Here is an 18,414-nt window from a genome sequence, read left to right on the forward strand (position 1 = left end):
GCCAAACACCCCCCATAATTTAGAGGGGAAGGAATACACGGACTCAGATCTTGATCGAGAACCTATACTCACCCCATTGAATGCGACTACAAATGAACTAATTAAACAGAAAAGAGATACAGCTTTAGCACTATTAAAAAAAAGAGCGCTAACAAAAAAGATCCTCAAGGAACAAGGAGATCTCCCAAACCAAGATCGTCAACATCAAAGAAAAGGTTTCAGAGGAACAACTCAAAAGGGAGAATCGGGAAAGTTATCTCTACAAAATCCTCTGACGAATCACTCCTTAAAAGATTTCTTCTTTAAACAAACCAAAAGGAAATCAGAATCTGAGGTTGAACTTTCAGATGCTGAATTATTAGATGCAGTCGCCGAAGCACCCCCAGCTGCTTTAGTCTCAAACCAGGGAAAAACTATACCTGCACCATTTCCTCTACTTCAAGAAGCCCCTACGGGGGTGCAGGACACTGTCCCAGATCCAGAAACTTATGTTGAGATGAAGGAGAGAGAAAACGTTAAAAACTTACCGTCTACAGACACAGTCCTCCCTCGAATCAACCTGCTCGATGATGACGTTCCATCTTATTACACGGAGAGGTCAGGATTTGGAAATTAGTTCCTAATTCCGTCAATTAATACTCCTGCAATTGAGGGACGGGAGCAAAGAAGTTCACGCTCTTCACTACAGAACCAACCAGTCCCGTCCCAATCGGGCCAAAGAACGAACAACATAGACTCCCCAGTCCGGAGACCTTCTACTCAAAGTGGTCCTCAACATAACATCTCAACTCCACTAAGAAGCGAAAGACTCAGCAGTAATTCTGGAACCTTGTATAAAGAGACTCCATAAAAAAAAACTGATCTTCTCACTATTATGTCAGCAATCACGGTGGGACTAGCTCCTTTTGTCAAGCTGTATGAGTCAATAAATGACTCAATGAAAGACTCTATAACCCTGTCAGCCTCAATAAACACCAAAGTAACGTTCTTAGAGGGCTTTATTACAGCACTAATCCAACAAAACACAGAAAAAGAAAAACAGCAAGATGCCAAATTTGCTCAGCTTCATAATCTGATTGAAGCTAAATTTACTGAAACTTCCCCTCAAGAAGTACATTTGATGCCCCAAAAGGAACAGAATTTAATGTTGATTTCGAGGAATCCAAAAACTGACGGAATAAATACTATTCCTATGAAGATGACCCAATGCCCTGGTTTAGAACACCGAAAGGGGAATAAAAGCGACAACCAAACTAAAATAGCGACAATCTTCAATATCGCAAAGGCAACTTTGCCAATTTCCACCAATTCTGCACTATCACCAAAAACTACCACTATGTCTAAAGGTCCGGTCTGTCAAAACTCAACAAAAGAACAAGAGATAATTGAACTGGACATTTCCTGCGCATCTTCAGTTGATTCATCGGGAAACGTATCACTTTCAGATCTAACAGTTCACCTCGATTATGAAGGAACCCATGATTCACAAGAAGATTCTGATCAAAATCGAGATTTGCAAACAAACACACCAGAAAACATCACCACTTAGGAAAATCTGAGAGAACCACTTATAACTACAGTCACATCTGAAACTCAGAGACCGACAGACATCTCGAGTGAAAAAGCAAAGAGAGCTATATTGGCCCCCTCAAAGAAAATCCAACATAACAAGAATTCTACTGTAGCGAAAATTGAAATCCCTAAACAAAAGCAGAACGCCGGTAAGGAACAAAACATGGTGAAATCTCGGAATGGTCTATCCATGAGTGCAAGGCTCCCCCAAGCACGAACCTTCAAGATGGAGCAATTGACGGCCGGGAAAAACTATGTAGTATTAAACAGAAGAACAATTCTCAAAATCCTAGCAAAAATACCGAAGCTGAAAACCTTGGAGACGACGGATCTCGTGCTGATTGAACCCTACCATAGACACAAGAGGGCCAAAGCGTATCTTCACGTAACAAAGACAGCAAGCAATCATCTTAAATCAGACGTGATTACATCCTTGAAGGAAATGGGCTTTGCCCTGGAAGAAATTACAAAACCATCGCCGTCCCCATTTGAAAAACGCTTGCATTCCCCGAGTGAACTGACAGAAATCCAGCACGATCATCGATTGGGCACAGAATCCCAGATGACAAAGAAAAGAGTCCACATGTACAGGAGGGACGAGGAGAGGCGACGAGGTAGACTTCAGTCTAGACACTATGCAACAAAGGGGACCGAAGGCCATGAGAGATCAAACTATATAGAAAATACGAGTAAGAACGATAGAGGGGAGAGTAAACGAGGACAGGGATCATCGTCGGAGCAAAGTGCGGAAGGGTCCCACGACAAAAAACGTGAATCTTCGGGACCATGGAGATGGCTAAAGAAGGTGTTAAATCCCAACATTCAAACATAACAACGAAACACCGTACAAACGCCAACCGACAATACAACGCCTGAATCTCGCCAATCTCTTGTATCAAAAGAAGCATCATTGTGCTCGTGGAACACGAGAGGCCATGAACATTTAACCAAGCAAGACGCGTTTGACCTAGCACAGTTCGACATCATCTGCCTCCAAGAGACTTGGCTGACGGACCTCCCAACGATTGACGGCTGTGAAACCTGTATTTCTCCGGCAAGTAAGGGCCTGTTCGGCAGACCATCGTCTGGTCTTCTAACCGCAGTAAAACTCGGATCAGGCATTTCCATTAAAAAGAAAGTGGCAGAATCCTACGGTATTCTGGCTCTACAAACAGAATGGATCCACCATGAAAATCCATCACGAAAGAAAATTAAATCCAGCTTAGCCATCATAAACGTTTATTGGAACCCACAAAGAACAACAAATTCGGATTTCTGCAACGTGATCATAGACATTTTAGACAAATTTACCATCGAATTGGCCACCGATTATATTCTCATCTGTGGAGACTTAAATGCTAGGTGTGAACAACCTGAGACAAGTCTTCATTTATTACCATCCTCGGAACGAGGTGTACTTTGGTCGGATCTCATGGACTCAAGAAATTTCCACAATGTGGGAATGTTACGTGGCAGCCCTCCTTTGATCCCAACTTGGGAACGACTTGACACCTTCGCAACTCTGGACTACATTTTTGCTTCCCATTCTCTTTTGTCATTTATTGACTTCTATGAAGTCTATCGCACAAAAGCTAGCGACCATAATCTGCTATCTATGACACTGAAGTCAGTATGGACTCCAAAAGATTTCTATCCATTTGATTTGGAGGTTTCAAGTAACCTTTCGCGAATACAACTCTCAGCATCAAATATCATAGACATTGCTCGGAAATTTGACGAGGTAGACGACAACAATACTTCCTCACAAACCAGGCCAAACTATCTGCCGTTATTTGTGAAGTACAGGAAAAAGCAAAGAATCCAAAATTCATCAAATGACAACAGATCTCATGAATTCGATTCTCAATTAGTACTGAGAAGAAGAGAACTCCGCAAACTGAGGCGTATGGCTAGAGTCTCTGACAATAACAAGCAAAAAGAATCTGCTATAGCCGCCGCAAAATCCTACAAAGCATGGCTGAAACACCACAAAGGAGTCATGTATCAGAATGATGCCGAAAAAATGCTTAAAACCTTGATGACAAAAAAATCGAAAGATTTCTGGACGCTGATCAAAAACAAAAGCAATGAGAAAGCTAACCAACTATCTAATGTGATACCAGAATCGACTTGGACATCCTTCTTTTCTGCTCAATTTGCATCTCTGCCTGAATCATCAGAACCATCTGCTCTTCCGATAACGAACACATGGGCAGATCTAGCTGATCGAGACAAAATTTTGACCGCAATTCTTAAGCTGAAAACGTCTAGGGCACCGGGCCCCGACGGTTTAACAAATATGGACTCAAAGCAACATCCCAAAGAATGGTCCTTACTAATATCCAAAATTTTCAACGAATGCCAGGTAAAGAAACAGATCCCCAGAACATGGACGGAAGCACTGATAGTGCCCATCTTCAAAAAGGGAAGCAGAGACAATCCAGCGAATTATAGACCAATAGCCCTGTTAGACATCATGGGCAAGATCTTCGCAACTCTTCTCCTCTCGCGCTTTCACGGGTGGGCAAGAACTGCACCATGCCTCGACGAACTTCAAACAGGCTTTGTGAAAAACGCGAGTACAAGTATAAACATTATGATACTGAATATCATAAAAAAAAACGTGAAGAACGGTGCACCGAAAGTATTCATAGCATTCGTTGATCTGACGCAGGCTTTCGACAGAATTGGGCGACGGAAGCTCTGGTCAAAATTATCAAACTGGAATTGCCCGGAAGAAATCTTAGGACCGATGATCGCTCTACATACGAACACAAAGCTGAGAGTTCGCCTCAATAAACAAGGCCTGATGTCAGCGCAATTTCCATCGGAACGAGGCATGAAGCAGGGATGCCCGCTTGCCCCAGCCCTCTTCATAGCATTTTTGGGTGATTACCAACACACCCAAACGGCGTTAAGAGTCTTTCCGCCAAAAGTAGGAAACATTGCAATATCTAGACTACTCTACGCGGATGATGTAATCCTTATGGATCAGACACAAATTGGGCTCCAGCGTCAACTTAACAATCTGGCCAAATATGTCGAGGAGAACTATTTGGAAATAAACACCGCCAAATCTAAGATTCTGATCATGGGGAAAACCCGCCAATCTACACGCAGCAACGATCGCTGGTTTCTGAACAACAAGAAGATTGAAACAGTCCCTAGTATAAAATACTTAGGAATAATGTTCGATGCAACGCGGTCAGAAAAAGCCGCACGTCTGGCCTTGTGGCTGAAAATAAAATCATTAACCACTCAGACCAAACTTGTTGATCGGAAATATGGAAAATGTTCTCTTCTGCCAGCGATACAATTCTATAAACAGAAGGTGGTCCCATCAATGACCTATGCAATGGATTCAGCACTAAACATCCAAGACTCGATATGGCCGAAATTGGAGGGCTTTTTCTGGAAGGCAGCATTGGGCCTTCCAAAATCAACATCTATCTCAGCTATCAGGCGTGAATTGGGCCTCCTATCGATGAAAGCGTCGGTCAAGCAAAGCCGAATGAGACTTCTGTGCAAAATAATTTCTCCAGACGCTTTACCTTTATTTAAAGCAATTCATAATGAACTTACCCAAGGCCACTGCATCGCCCTGAAGAAATGGGAGCGAGAATTACAGGAAAATCTAGCTGATTTGGCATGTACATCAGAAGACCTAATTCACAATCCTGCCAAGCTAAAGAGAAAAATTGCCCAGGAGGACTGGATACAAACATGCGAGGCAGCTACGGCAAATAAATTACTCGCCCACTTGCCGCCAACTACAAACAAGCTGAATAGACCGCTGAATTACTGCATAAAATTCCCTGACAAAAGGCTACAGAAGAACTTCATGAAATTGAGGCTAAATTTCATGCTAACTCAGGAAATTAAAGCCATCCGGTCAAAATCCACCACAAAAACATGCAGACTATGCCCAGAGTCCAAAGTGGAGGAAACTGTAAAACACTTACTTTTAAATTGTGCGAATACAGCATATTTACGTGAAGCTTTTATGCTACCACTAATGCATGACGCGCCACTCCGAGAAGAAGAAACATGGTGGTGTAGACTGGTTGCAGGCGAAAAAACTAAATGGGCAACCGCGGCGGTAAACATTTTGGAGGCAGCTCTTAAGCGAGCATCAGAGAGTGGGTCCGCATTTGGTTCCACTTAACAAAACCTCCACGATGCAGTCGGACATTTCATCTCTTCTCCCCTTCATGTTGCACTGTCTTCTTCCTCTTCTTCTTCTTCTTTCATTCTGATCTTACCTGTTCTGCAATTTAACAGTTCTAATGATCTATTCACATCTGAGATACGAGATGTGATCTCTTGTAAAAATCAAACTTTTCTGTTGATTATAGACAAGTAAATAAAAAAAAAAATTCACTATTGAGTGGAGTAAAGAACAGGTATGCTTTTTGGATCTTATGATCAGAAAACAAGGCAACACCTTAGCCACCTCACTTTACAGAAAAGCCACGGATAAGAATACCACTACTCAAGCTTCCAACCAGAGAGTCTCAAATTTAATTTACCTTACGGCCAATTCTTGCGCATCCGACGTAACTGTACTGATAAGGAGGACTACAACATACACGCCACACAACTTAAAGCAAGGCTGGACTCCCGGGGGTACCCAAAACGCTTGGTGAAAAACAACATGAAAAAAGCCGCGAACACAAACAGGGAACTTTCTCTACAAGGAAAGGACAAAAAATCGAATGAGAGATTGGTATGTGTTACTACATTCAACCCTATCAGTAATACAATCAGAAAAATAATCAACCAAAACTGGGATTTGGTAAAACACCCACGGTACATTATCACGAAAACCAATGTTTGCATTCAAACGTAACTGTAACCTGCGACAAAAACTGGTTCATACTTATCGTGAGAAACTCCGAGATGCCACCATCATGAACCAATGGGGACTTCCCCCCATTATTGGCCATTATAAATGTGGCAACTGCAGTGTTTGCCCCCTCACTAAGACCAAACACACCTTCCAATACGGGGATAAGACGTGGGTGATGAAAAATCACACCAACTGCTGCACAAAGAATGCAATCTATGTGATATCGTGTCCATGCGACCTACTATATGTAGGGAAAACCGTCAGAGCAGTGAAGGCCCGCATCGGAGAACATCGTTCATGCATCAAAAATCACACCCCCGACAAGCCTTTGGTCGATCATTTCAAGAGGCACAATTATAAAGATACAGAAATGAAGTGGTTTGTTTTACAAACTCTGAACTTGAAAACAAGAGGCGGCGACATGGCAATGGCTCTACACCGTCTCAAACAGAAATGGATTTATTCCTTAGATACAGTACATCACGGGTTAAATATCTCAGTAGAATGAAATGTACTAAATAGCAATTAATTTTTTGTGGTTTAGAACTATCTTGCCCATGATACATTGCACATGTAAGTCTTCCTCAACTGCGAGGTATGTACGGATGACATTCCGACCAGTGACTCGCATTAGCACATATAGATTTCTGCTAACCTCAGATGACTGGACACATTCTGCACCCACCTACTAAGAAGTAACTATGAGAGTGCGCCACCCACCATCGTGGGGCGACACGAACACATATATCAGACGCTGTTTGGACTAGTAAGCCCATAACTCATTAACAAGGTAAGTAAGCCCCGTTTTCTGTGTTGATTTGTTCCAAATTTAGAGACATTTCGAGACATCTTATTAGTTCAATTGTAGTTCCATATTATAAGTCTTCCATCATTTCCTTCTACACTTGAATATGTACGAAACTATTCGTAGTAGCATTGTGGACTACAAAGCCCACAAGGTAAGGAACTATGAGAGCGCGCCACCTACCATCATGAGGCGACGCAAACACATGCCTTAGACGCTCCAGGCGTGGCTTTTTTGGACTATTAAGCCTATAATTCCCTAATAAAGTAAGCAAGCCCAGTTTCTGTGTTTCAAATTGAGATACATTCCGAGCTAGCCGATTAGTTAATCTGTAGCTCCACAATATAAGCACAAGTAGGTTTCCACCATTTCCCTCTACATTTTAAATTATCTGTAGTAGCACTGTGGACTGCAAAGCCCACAACCCTGAGCGGCTGTCCGTGGATGCTAAAGCGCATGTGCACTGAGCTTCCACTCAACCTTGGCTGACGGAAGGTGCCATAGCAGTCACAATTTGACTTGCTGCGCAGTATTTATCCACGGCTTAAGCAAGGTAAGGAAACATCCATACTGACAGAAAGTGACTCTGTAGTGCATCATGTTTCTAAGGCACAATGACCATAGAGCAGAAAATCAACACGCCGTACTGTGTTTGTGTTTATTTAGGCAGCCAAACGGCCCAGTGGAGATTATTTCGGTCCATGGCCATAAACTTCTCTGAACTCCACCACTGGCTTTTCTTTCCAGTGCGTCACAATCGTGATGAACTACACGGTTGTTACAAGTAAGCGTTTTTATTTGAAATGCCAATGTGCTTATGTACTTTATACGGCTTAGCATGGATGGGTTGCTGCACTACCAAGTCACAGCAGTTAATGCATGTTATACATGCTTTGTTTTCTCCTCTTCAGGCGTTTTCAAATATGCGGCTGCTCGCATGAATTAATTCGCCCTGTTATTAAACTGGGCCACAAGAGACAAATAAGGAAAAAAGTTTTCATCTTCCTTAAAAAAACAGTGAGTACCAACCCGCTATTGTAGAATCACTTTATTGGGTCCCCACTGTTTAGTTAGTCTTTTAAAAAAATACACATGTCCTTTCTCACTATAGGGCATACATCACGTGAAGCGCCACTTCTGGGAGCACTCACGACGGGATCTACTCCACCTTACCAGTTCGCCAGCCCCTGAAAGTTTCAGAGGAGGTGAGCAGGTGTCATACAGTAAATTAAGAAAGCTGTATTTGAACATTAAGTAAATTAATTTTTGATTAAATACAGAGATGGCAACGCCATTAATTTTTTTTTTTTTTATTTGTAGATCTAAGGCTCTCTTGCTACACACACCCTCCACCTTTGGTTTTTCACCAAGAGGCAACGCAGAATTGGCAATTGCCCTCCTGTCCTGAAGAAGGTTGAATATTAAGTCACGACACGAGAGGACTGTTTCATCCTCGTTAAGAGAACTCAACCGAAACATGTTGACAATGGTTTTCTAAACCCCCTGAATACTAACAGAGGGGCACATTGTGAAATAACTGAGTGCTTAATTCAATAATTGTTTGACCTATTACTGTGATCTAAACAGAACATCACTTTTTTCTAATTCTCTGTAAACATGATGACTGTATGAATGAGTTGTGAATTATTGGTTTGTGAAGAGATGTATTGCAGTTGGTTTGTGGAGCTGACTAATGAATACAAACATTGTAAATATACTTTTTATATGACATATGCATTTGTATAATAAACAGAAAGCTGTTATGATATGAATAATAGTTATTTGTCATCTCTGGTCTAGTTGGTCCAATCTCTTTATTATATTGTAGAATTGCCTGGAGGGCCATAGACATTAATCAGGCTTCCCTTTCTTACCTCTATTTAACCACATGTTTGACACATACACATGAACACCATGCATGTACATGAGGTTGCCAACACCACCTCATCTGTTACACTTGTCACACGGGCACATCTCAGACACATGTTACAAACCATGTGCACGTTGTAAAAATGCTGCAGTGCAACACACAATGCAAATGTAATACCATTGAAATTACACATGGTTCACTGCACACATGTAGATCACTGTATGGGTCATGCACGCAGACATCCGTACAAGAGGCATACTTGCTGTAAGCCCAAGGTGCACAATCCCAACATACATGAACATGCACTGTGGAGCCCAGCAACACATGGACACTGACCTGATGACTCCAGACATTGCTGCAACTCGCTGACCTGGGTGTGCAGCGCCAGGTAGAACTTCTCCAAGACCTGCATGTTGGTGTTGTTGATCTGGCACCTGCGCCCCTCTCTGTTGGCACCGGCCTCGAGGAAGCGCAGGGCCTAAAATCCGAACGCAAGTGCAATTAGGAGTGGACGGATGAGTGCATTGCAGATAATTTTGGGGTGCCACGCAAGTCGTTCACTACTGTGACAGTACAAACTTCTTATTTTGGTGGGGGATTTGCCTCTGCACACACGGTCGTGGACTTTTCTTTTTTCAGAGGCTAACGGTGAGTCGCGTAAGCATTATTCATACTCTGAGTGCCCCTGTGTATCGCGTACCTCCATTATTACCATTACATTAGCTTCCTGGACCTCTCCTACGCATTTCTTTTGTTGCTGGGTGCCACCGCATATCGCCTAACACTTTTTCTTTTTAAGGGAGCTATCGAGGTGTTACGTACAAGCATTTTTGTTTTTTGGGGTGCCTGTGCATTACGCGTCCCGTATATTTTTTCACCAGGGGTAATATTGAGCCTTGCTGGACCAATGAAATACATTGAACATCACGTACACTGCCCCCTCATTCCATTTGCCCAGGAAAATTGCTTGTTGTGCCTTCCACTGTACTAGTCCATCTGTACCACCAGTATTAACGCCACAATAGGGAAAGTGGGAGAGGTGGCCGCGGTAGGGGATGTGCAGTGAGAGGTGTGGTCCCCGTCCCAACAGGGTCAGGGAACTGCGGTGGCAGCTCCTATCCCCACCATTCAGAGTCAGGGACCTGCGGTGGCAGCTCCTGTCCCCAGCACTCAGGTTCAGGGACCTGTGGTGGCAGCTGCTGTCCCCACCACCCAGGGTGAGGGAGCTTCAGCGGTAGCTGTTGGCATCCCCCCAGGTACACGGACACCCGGGGGGGCTGATGTCTGTCTCTCAAAGGGGAAGGGACGTCAACATAAAGCTCCTGTCCCCAGCACCCAGGTTCAGGGACTTGCAGTGGCAGCTGCTGTCCCCACCACCCAGGGTCAGGGACCTGCGGTGGCAGCTCCTGTTCCCAGCACCCAGGTTCAGGGCCCTGCAGTGGTAGCTGCTGTCCCCACCACCCAGGGTCAGGGAGCTTCAGAGGTAGATGTTGGCGCTCCCCCCCTCCAGGTACACGGACACCCAGAGGCAGCTGATGGCCGTCCCTCAAAGGGGAAGGGAGGTCCACGTAAAGCTCCTTTCCCTAGCACCCAGGTTCAGGGACCAGCAGGGGCAGCTGCTGTCCCAGCATCAGTGGGTGATAGCATGGCCCAGGCCACTAGTGGTCCAGCATGTGGTGCCCTGAGTGGTCCCCACCACACAGGGTCTGCACCACATGCCAAGAAGGCAAAGCCTGCACAATACAGGACACTGCCACGTCGAGGAAGAGGAGCGTCAATGATGACGAACTCCAGATCCTCATGGACTATGTGCGCGAACATCACAGTGCATGCGCAGGCAGCCAGGGAGCACACAGATGCCAGCCCAGCGTATGGTGCACTGGCAGCGAGTCACAGATGACATCGACACCTTAGGGAATGAGAGGTGCAACGCTGCTCAGGTAATGAAGTGGTGCAATGATCTCCACCCTCGCACCAAGCACAAGCTGGGTGCCAACCTTGCCTCTGCTCTGACAACTGCAGGGGGGTCACCAGAGGAGCAGGAGCTAACACCACATGAAGAGGCCATGAGCACGTTCATTCATGTGCATCAAGTGCAAAGTGTGGGAGGCCTGCCAACTTACGAGGAGACGTCCAGTGAGTGATCAACCGTGTGCATCCAGAATATGTGTATGCAGATTAATGAAAGGAGTATGATTGTGTATCACTTGTGCTTGAATTAGAATGACTGCCGTGGGTGAACCATGTAATGCTCTACTGACTCGTGCACAATGCACTGCAGAGTGCATACAACCCATGTGCCTTACATCCGTTGAACATGGCTTTGTAACAGTAGTCATCACCAACCGTCATACACTAAAAGCCATTTCATACATGCCACCACTACGTGGCATCTGGTTAATTGCATCAGTGATGTTAATGACTCTGGTATGCTAGACAAGTGCTTATGTCTGAAGCACGTGTTGCACATCATGCCACATCATTTGTCAGGATTTATCCCTGTTAACATCCAACACTCAACACACACTCCACAGGTTCATGGCTCTGTCCCTCTTGTGTGTCACTGTCCACTCTTCCTTTCTCCCAGTGCATGTCATTACTCTCTCCATGTCACAACCCTGGGACTCCACACTCAGGCCATGTCCGCATTGTGTGCACTCTCTGTGCCAGTGGTCCACTGGTGTTTCATGTAATTGTGTTGGAGTGGGCTGTGATTATCTGTGCACGTGTTCACATGTACTGTAATGGCATGTCGCATATGCACTTGATGTGTCACATTTAGCATGTTTTTGTCAACTGTTTGCTGTGCCATGGGACAGATTGTGCTTCCAGAGATCCATGTCTGTTGGCAATGCGTCCAGTGGCTACATGGTCAGGGATATGAAATGTAGTGGCAAGTCTGCATACGCCATGATCTGAATGTTTTTTTTAATGATGTATGTATGCTATGTATGGCATAGTAACATGCATGGCAATGTGTTGCAGGATACCATTGTGATACCAATGTATATTTTCAATGCAATTAACATGCTTTTTTCGTATCTTTATATGTCCTTGTGCAGGTGATGAGGCACCAGATGCAGGGGAGGAGATAGAGGAGGAACAGAAGTCTAAGCCGGAACAGACCACCAGTGGAGGACGTGGTGTGGCAGCCCATGAAAATCCACTGGTGCTACAGTCCATCCGGGGTATGGTTCAGTACGACACAGACTCCTATAAAACCAGTAGCTCTGGTGGTGAACAGGATGTCCATTCCTCTATGCTGTCGGAGGTAAATGCACCAAGTGTTGGAGCTGTTGTATCCCGTGCTTCTGCAGGGGGTCAGGTGCTCTCACAGGGCCAATCAGTGGTGTCACGGCCGTGTGTGGTGGTTACGGATGTAAGGCCACGCTCCGCATTATTGGTATCTGGTCCTGGGACAGAAGTCCAAGGGAGGGATGCAGTCCTGCAGCCACAGACAGTGGCATCACATCAAGGGCCATGCTCCCTTGGGTCAGACAGGCGTGGGGTCTGCACACGTGGTGGACGTGTACAGACTGGGGAGATAGTGTGGGAGCAGTCAATGTTGCATATTGCACAACAACAGGGGGCTGCCTATGAGCTGTTGGCTGAGGGCAAGGATAGGGTGGGCAATTCCATGATACCACCAGAAACACAGGTAGAGCACGAGCTGCAGGCATTGCGGTCCAGATGGCACTCACACAGACTTCACATGGAGGCCAGTAGCAGTAGCCGATGGGCCGATCTGAGGTCTCTGCATGCATCCCTGCTTGCAGCGGGTCGTGGTTCACAGGGAAGCCCTGAGGCAAGAGTTGTTGGCCCTCAGAGCTTCAATTGAAGTACTAGAGGAAGCCCACAGTACACAGTACCAACAGGAGCTGCAACTGTTGAGGCAGACCATCTCGGAGGAAATCCGTGCATCCCGTGAGGTGTTGCATGAGGACCTCCGAGGCTTCATTTGGCAGATGCATTCATCTAAGTCCCGCCCGGTCGCTGCCACTGAGGACCAGGCCAGGGCAGTACGTGGTCAACCTCCCTTACCACTACCACCTTCTGATTCTATACAGGAAGGTGGCCACAGCAGAGACATGCTTCCCAATCCAAGATAGCAGTGCGGTCCATGAGCCCATGGAGGGAATCTTTTTTTCAACATCCACCCATGTGGGAGATGACGTGCACCATGCCCCTCCCCCATCCCCCCTTCTCGGTTGCCCCCCCCGGGTCCAAGATGAACATTTGTATTCTTGATTATATTTTATGTTTTGTGTTTTAACACCCCGTGGTCAGATGTTGGCATATCATTTTTTGTTTTGCCTTCCTGGTTGTGTTATTTTTTAATTTGTATCTTGATTTCCCTTGAGGTGTGCCATTAACTCCTCAAGGACTATACATGTGCTGTGGTGTACGTGCAGGCATGCCTACTGAAGTCAACTAGCATGTTTGCATGGTGGTGCACAGGATGACATGTACAGGTAATTATAGGTTTATTGTTCTGTTGCACATGTGTGCTGTCTCAATGCTACTTGACAATGGCTGGTTTAAGATGTTCTCCCATGTTGTTCCAGTAATCCGTGATGTGGTGGTGACTACTGTCCCAGGGGAAGACACCCAGCACCATTTGAAATCTATGCTCCCCATGCCCTCCACCAGACACTGTCCTTCCTGTACCACATTAGGAAACACACTTACTGGTGAATGTGATGTGGGATTTACACCATGCAGGCAAGATCAGCGGGTAGGCTTTTGCACTGTCTTGCATCTTGAGCATGCCTCATTGTTGTGCATGTTTGCTGCATGTGTCGGTTGTTTTATATGGCCTTTGCATGCTATCATGCCATTATGGTCATTAGATTGGTGCTCATGTCACTGTGTAATCTACCTATGTGTATATCTCTATGGGTGCACCGACTGTGCTGTGCAGCATGTCATTTTACATCTGAGAACAAAGTCATGTACTCCGTCATCTGTCATTTCCTTGATACTCCCTCTCTATGTCACTCTCTCTCTCCCTCTCTCTGTTGTGGTCCACTGTACTCCTGAAATATTCACTAGCGATAGCCATTCACCCTGTTGCACCCAGTGTTGCTCCTGCACTGTGTGTTCTGTGCATATTTTCTTTCTGTTTGTGCATGTTGTTTGTGCTGTTACTCTGCATTGCATTCAATTTAGGTAAAGCATCTCCCGATGGTGTACATCGTATGTAAGGCATGTAAGTTCCATGGACAGGTAAGTGCATGGCATTTGCTCACACTTCTGCAGTGTTGTCATGGATGTGGGTCACTGTGTGTGTTCACTTTGGGTTGACTTACCTTGTGCCCAAACACTATTGCTTGAGGGGGCATGATTAACACAGGGGTGATTCTAATAATGGCAATGGTCATGTTCATCAGATGGATAGCTGGGCCCACTGTTCACTGATTATGATAACTGTGCTTTCTATCTGTGTGGTCGGCTTTCATGGTTGTTTGGGAGTGTGTAGCATGGTCAACAGTTTGTGTACTGTGGCAGGTGCAGATGTATGGGCTGAGGTCTGCCTCATTCAATGTGTATCATGTTTTATGAGTGACACATCAGATCACTAGCAGGGTTTGTGGGATTGGTGATGTTTGTCACATTTGGCAGGTCAGAAAATAGGGTGTGCTACAGCATTGTGAAGCAACATACATGTTGCTATGCCTGATGGTATGTGTGATATTTGGTCAAACAGCACATCAGGTTTGGTGTTAGTGGGTTTTCTTTCATTTCTCATGCATGCAGCAACATGGTGTATGCAGCTTCTAGTGCAACGAGTATCGGGGCATGGTGGTGCTGCATTGTAATAGATGCAGCATTGGACCATTGCTATGCGGTGACAATGAAGTCTGCATTGATCATGGTCTGGTGGTTAACTGTGTACTTTTAACATTCTTTAATTGATGATCAATTTCTCAATTTGCTTTGCGTAGTCTGCCTAGGTCTTCCATTGCGGCTACATCGCTGTGCAGAAGTACTTTGTGCCGTCAAGCATGGTTCTGGCGGAGGTGCAAGATGTGAGTGGGTCAATGATTGGCAAGATATGCACTATATATTCTGCAAGAACTCATTCACAGTACCTTTGATATGCGCTTGCAGCAGATTATTCTGCAAATACACATGACTGACTGAACAGACTAGTGACAGGCTTTTCAAACAGAAGGCTCCGCAGCTCTGCAGCCCCTGACACTCTCCATCATCATTATTCATTCTCCTCATTCACTCATGTCTCCCCTGAAGTAATCAACAGAGTTAACAAGTCCATGAAGGTAAAAACAAAGAGGTGATGGCTGGAAGGTTTAGAATGAATCTTTACCACTGGCATTGTTCGGGGCAATCCTCCAGACCATCGTTCTTCGCCTGCCAAGCCATTACAGAAGGGGAAAGACCATATGCAAATCAGGCTTGGTCACACCCCTTCTGCACGAGGCCACAAGCATCCCCAAACATGTTTTGGCCTTGTTGGGCCTCATCAGTGAGGAGTAGCTTAGGTCTCTAGGCCCAGCAGGCACGGGACCCACGTCTGGACATACCCGTCCCACTCGGGGTGACAAAGCAAAAACAAAGAGGTGATGGCTCGAAGGTTTAGACTGAATCTTGACCACTGGCATTGCTCGGGGCAACCCTCCAGACCATCGTTTTTCGCCTGCCAAGCCATTACAGAAGGGGAAAGACCATATGCAAATCAGGCTTGGTCCCATCCCAAAAGGGGCAGTCCAGCCCGAAATGCTAGGTCACATCCCTTCTGCACGAAACCACAAGCATCCCCAAACATGTTTCGGCCTTGTTGGGCCTCATCAGTGAGGAGTAGCTTGGGTCAGTAGGCACGGGACCCACGTCTAGGCATACCCATCCCACTCGGGGTGACAAAGCAAAAACAAAGAGGTGATGGCTGGAAGGTTTAGACTGAATCTTAACCACTGGCATTGCTCAGGGCATTCCATCATACCATCGTTCTGCGCCTGCCAAGCCATTACAGAAGGGGAAAGACCATATGCAAATCAGGCGTGGTCCCACCCCAAAAGGGGCAGTCCAGCCCGAACTGCTAGGTCACATCCCTTCTGCACGAAACCACAAGCATCCCCAAACATGTTTCGGCCTTGCTGGGCCTCATCAGTGAGGAGTAGCTTGGGTCTCTAGGCCCAGCAGCCACAGGACCCACGTCTGGGCATACCCGTCCCACTCGGGGTGACAAAGCAAAAACAAAGAGGTGATGGCTGGAAGGTTTAGACTGAATCTTAACCACTGGCATTGCTCGGGGCAACCGTACAGACCATCGTTATTCGCCTGCCAAGCCATCACAGAAGAGGAAAGACCATATGCAAATCAGGCTTGGTCCCACCCCAAAAGGGGCAGTCCAGCCCAAACTGCTAGGTCAAATCTCTTCTGCACGAAACCACAAGCATCCCCAAACATGTTTAGGCCTTGTTGGGCCTCATCAGTGAGGTGTAGCTTGGGTCTCTAGGCCCAGCAGGCACGGGACCCACGTCTGGGCATACCCGTCCCACTCAGGGTGACAAAGCAAAAACAAAGAGATGATGGCTGGAAGGTTTAGACTGAATCTTAACCACTGGCATTGCTCGGGGCAACCCTCCAGACCATCGTTCTTCGTATGCCAAGCCATTACAGACGAGGATAGACCATATGCAAATCAGGCTTGGTCCCACCCCAAAAGGGGCAGTCCATCTCGAACTGCTAGGTCACATCCCTTCTGCACGAGACCACAAGCATCCCCAAACATGTTTCAGCCTTGTTGGGTCTCATCAGTGAGGAGTAGCTTGGGTCTCTAGGCCCAGCAATGCCAGTGGTTCAGATTCATTCAAAACCACCTTCCACCCATCACTTTTGTGGTCACAGTTTGTCTCACTATGTGAGAGAGGGTATGCCCAGACGTAGGTCCCTTGCTCGCTGCACCATAGAGAACCAAGCTGCACCTCACTGAGGAGGCCCAACAAGGCCGAAACATGTCTGGGGTTGCTTGTCTTTCCGTGCAAAGGGGACCTGGCATAGCAGTTCGGGCTGGGCTGCTACCATTAGTGGCAGTACTTGACTGATTTGCATATGGTTGGACCCCTTTTGCAATGGCGCAGACGGGCTAAAAAACGGTGGTGTGGAAGGTTGCCCAGAGCAATGCCAGTGGTTCAGATTCATTCAAAACTTTCCACCCATCACTTTTGTGGTCACAGTTTGTCTCACTATGTGAGAGAGGGTATGCCCAGACGTCAGTCCCTTGCTCGTTGCGCCATAGAGTACCAAGCTGCACCTCATTGAGGACGCCCAACAAGGCCGAAACAAGTCTGGGGTTGCTTGTGTTTCTGTGCAGAGGGGACCTGGCCTAGCAGTTCGGGCTGGGCTGCTACCATTGGTGGCAGTACCTGACTGATTTGCATATGGCTGGACCCCTTTTGCAATGGCGCAGACGGGCTAAAAAACGGTGGTGTGGAAGGTTGCCCAGAGCAATGCCAGTGGTTCAGATTCATTCAAAACCTTCCACCCATCACTTTTGTGGTCACAGTGTGTCTTACTATGTGAGAGAGGGTATGCCCAGACGTGGATCCCTTGCTTGCTGCGCCATAGAGAACCAAGCTGCACCTCACTGAGGAGGCCCAACAAGGCCGAAACATGTCTAGGGTTGCTTCTGTTTCCAGGCAGAGGGGACCTGGTGTTACTCACAGTTGTGATGGCCAGGCCGGGGCGTTGCTACCACTCGAATCAACAGACAAGAGGGAGCGAAGTTGAATAGTTCAGCCCAAGCTGGGGTGATCCCACTAGGGGTTTCCCAGAACCAGGCCTCCTCAAGTTGAGGAGCTCTTTTAGGCAATATGCCCCTCTGTCTTAAGAAACCCAGACAGAGGAGTTGATTCCTCAAAAGAGCGGGGATGTCCACACCGCAGAACCAATGCTGTAAGAAAAAATGTGAGATAGCTCTACCTGGTAGGGTTGGACAGAACAACAGTAGGGTAGTGCCTTTTTAGAAGAGCTGTAACTAAAAGAGAAAGGAAGATGGGTAAAGTCGTCTAACTTATAAATCAGAAAGATAGTAATCAACACTGAATCAGCTTACCCAATGTAGAAGAGTAAAAGGACTTAAGGAAACAACGGAGGTACCTAATAAAAAAAAGGAAGGGTTAGTAAGGGTACTACTTCCCGGACGGAATGAGGGACGCCAACTAGAGTCGGGGTGGTGCACGAATCAGGGTAGCGTCCAGGAGTGCACGTTGGTTCCAAGAGTGTCTTTATCAAACAGCACAATCCAAATAAAGTATAGTATAGTTCCAAAGGTGTAGGTATCCAAACAGAGCTGCA

The sequence above is a fragment of the Ambystoma mexicanum genome, chromosome 10 (assembly GCF_040938575.1).
Source record: "Ambystoma mexicanum isolate Mex_15411 chromosome 10, UKY_AmexF1_1, whole genome shotgun sequence".
NCBI classification, from domain to species: Eukaryota; Metazoa; Chordata; class Amphibia; order Caudata; family Ambystomatidae; genus Ambystoma; species Ambystoma mexicanum.